Source organism: Triticum dicoccoides, chromosome 7A (assembly GCF_002162155.2).
Source record: "Triticum dicoccoides isolate Atlit2015 ecotype Zavitan chromosome 7A, WEW_v2.0, whole genome shotgun sequence".
NCBI classification, from domain to species: Eukaryota; Viridiplantae; Streptophyta; class Magnoliopsida; order Poales; family Poaceae; genus Triticum; species Triticum dicoccoides.
Genome location: NC_041392.1, coordinates 347,293,197 through 347,296,532, shown reverse-complemented (window position 1 = coordinate 347,296,532; position 3,336 = coordinate 347,293,197).

Here is a 3,336-nt window from a genome sequence, read left to right as displayed (position 1 = left end):
AAAGCATGACAAGGACAAAATGCAAAACGAAGACAAGAACCAAACCACGAGGGGAATCTCATAACTTAAAGCCAAAAATGCCAAGAGTTAGAGATACGAATAAGGCAAATTACATCCGGGGTGTTACAGACTCGCTAGCCATCGCCTTTGAATCCAGCGAACCTCCTGGCGAGGATCGCAGGGAGCTGTCGCGGGCCGGACTACAAGCCCATGATATAACACGTTAAAACTACGAACCGAAGAGGCTGAATGTAATATGTCAGAGTCTTTTGAGTATCGACGATGCGGCTGGGGGCTTGTTTCGGCGGCGTGGCTCTGGGATGCTGTCGACGTCCCACGCGGAGTTATCCACGAGGGAGCTCTTCCCCCTCTTGGACGCCTCTGCCTCCAGATTTGTGGAGGCCTCCCTTTTCTTATTTCCCCTTCAGGGGGAGAGCTGCTTTCCTCCTTGTCCTCATCGTCATCTTCAGCGGCGGAGGAGGGAGTCTCGTTGTCTTTAGATGTCCTGCCCGAAGCTCCTTTGTGACGGAGGCTACACTGGGCCCCCTTGGCCTTCTTCTGGGCCTTCTTCTCCGGCGCCTGGTAAGGCGCAGGAACCAGCATCTTCGTCAGAAGGGGGGTGGCCGGTTCCTCGGGTAGCGGAGCCGGACACTTAATCCGCTCCGCTTTCTCTATCCATACATGAAAATATAACTGGTGGAGTTTAGGTACCTCCCTTGAATAAGCAAGCAGAGGATGCACCTGGAAATGTGAAAGACTTACCACACTGGCAGGATGGGCCAGATCATGCCCGTGGTCCTCGTCTGTCCCCGGCGGTGTCTCGTTGCCCTTGAAGAGCAACTTCTAGATATCTTCATGCATGGTTCCGAAGAGCCTCTCCAAGGTCCGGTGCTTCTCCGTATCGAATTCCCACAAAGGGCAAGTCCGGTTCTGTCATGGGAGGATCCGGTGAACTAACATCACCTGGATCACAGTGACGAGCTTGATGTTTTTTCGACCATGCTCTGAATGCGCGTTTGTAACGTGGTCAGCTCGTCCGACGAGGACCAATTCGGGCCCTTCTCTATCCATGAGGTGAGTCGCATTGGAGCCCCGGACTTAAATTCAGGAGCCGCGGCCCAGGTAGTATCACGGGGCTCTGTGATATAGAACCACAATTTCTGCCACCCTCTGACAGTCTCCAGAAAAGTACTCTTGGGCCATGTGACGTTGGGCAGCTTGCTCACCATGGCTCCTCCGCACTCCACGTGTTGGCCATCCACCACCTATGACTTCACGTTGAAAATCTTGAGCCATAGCCCAAAGTCGGGTGGAATGCGGAGGAAGGCCTCACACACGACAATGAGTGCCGAGATGTTGAGGAAGGAGTTTGGAGCTAGATCATGGAAATCTAGCCCGTAATAAAACATGAGTCAGTGAATATCAAGTGGGGCTAAACACACCCTCTCATTAGGCTTCAGGGTGGGGACGATTTGCCCCTTGGCCAGAAGCCGATGGGCGATTTCCTTCGCCAGATACCCGGCCTCCCAAAGTTTGGTGATGTCCTTCTCCTTGACGGAGGAGGCCATCCATTTGCCTTGCCCTCCAGATCCGGACATGGTCAAGTGCTTCCTTGAAGCAGAGAGGATGAGGACTCGGGTGCTGGAGCTTGAGAATGTGAGGGCAGAGAGAAGGAGAAGGCGTGGGTGAAAGAAGGGAATCCTTATCTCCTTATAAAGGCAGTGAATATCAAGTGCCTCCCCACTCGCCTTGAAACTCGCCTGTTCCCAAGAGTTGTGCGAATGGCGCGGTTGGATTTCCCACGCCGTATTGATGAGAGTTCCACAATAAGGGGACACGATCTCTGCTTTCACAAGACGTGCCAATGAGACCGTATCTCGAAGCGGCAGGCCGAAAAACGGTACGAAATAATGACCGGGTGGTGAGGTGGTGTCATATTACCAATAGTTATCAGCAGATTGGACTCAAGATATATTATACTCTCTATGGTTGTGTGTGGAATTTGTCTTGCAGAGCCGGACTCATTCGTTGTTCGAAGACTATGCTGGAGTACTCGGGGAAGGAACCCGCCTTGCAATGCTGAAGACAATCTGCGCGCCGGACACCTCGTCATTGAAGCCTGGTTGAGGGGCTACGGAGGGAGTCCTGGATTAGGGGGTCCTCGGGAATCTGTACTATGGTACGTGGGTCGAACTGATGGACTGTGAAGACGCAAGATCGAAGACTCTTAATCGTGTCCGGATGGGACTCTCCTTGGCGTGGAGGGCAAGCTTGGTGTTCCAATATGAAGATTCCTTTCTCTGTAACCGACTTTGTACAACCCTAGTCCCCCTCAGTGTCTATATAAACCGGAAAGCTAGGTCCGTAGAGGAGAATATTCATAATCAGATAGGCTACACTTCTAGGGTTTTAGCCATTATGATCTCGTGGTAGATCAACTCTTGTGACCCCCATACTCATCGATATTAATCTAGCAGGACGTAGGGTTTTACCTCCATCGAGAGGGCCCGAACATGGGTAAACATTGTGTTCCCTATCTCCTGTTACCATCAACCTCAGACGCACAGTTCGGGACCCCCTACCCGAGATCCGCCGGTTTGGACACCGACACCGTCCTCCTTGACGGACACCTTCTTGGTTTCTGGTGGTGCAGCTGTCGGTGTGAAAACCGGGGGATCTCGGGTAGGGGGTCCCGAACTATGCGTCTAGGCGGATGGTAACAGGAGGCAGGGGACACGATGTTCTACCCAGGTTCGGGCCCTCTTGATGGAGGTAAAACCCTACGTCCTGCTTGATTAATATTGATGATATGGGTAGTACAAGAGTAGATCTACCACGAGATCAAAGAGGCTAAACCCTAGAAGCTAGCCTATGGTATGATTGTTGTTCGTCCTACGGACTAAAACCCTCCGGTTTATATAGACACCGGAGAGGGCTAGGGGTACATAGAGTCGGTTACAATGGTAGGAGATCTATATATCCGTATCGCCAAGCTTGCCTTCCACGCCAAGGAAAGTCCCTTCCGGACACGGGACGAAGTCTTCAATCTTGTATCTTCATAGTCCAGGAGTCCGGCCGAAGGTATAGTCCAGCTATCCGGACACACCCTAATCCAGGACTCCCTCAGCAGCCTTGGACTTCTTGCTCTTGCCGGTGGAGCTCTCTGTCACGTCCTTAATGGGAGCACAATACTCCGAAGAGGTGAGCTTGCCAGAGTGGTTGCAAGAGGTCTTGCCGGCCTTCTTCCCTCTCTAGGCTCCAGCGGCAGGAGGAAGTGCCCTGATGGCAGTTGCTGCAACTGCCTCTCGGTAGAGTTGGTCGGCGCATATGAGCGCG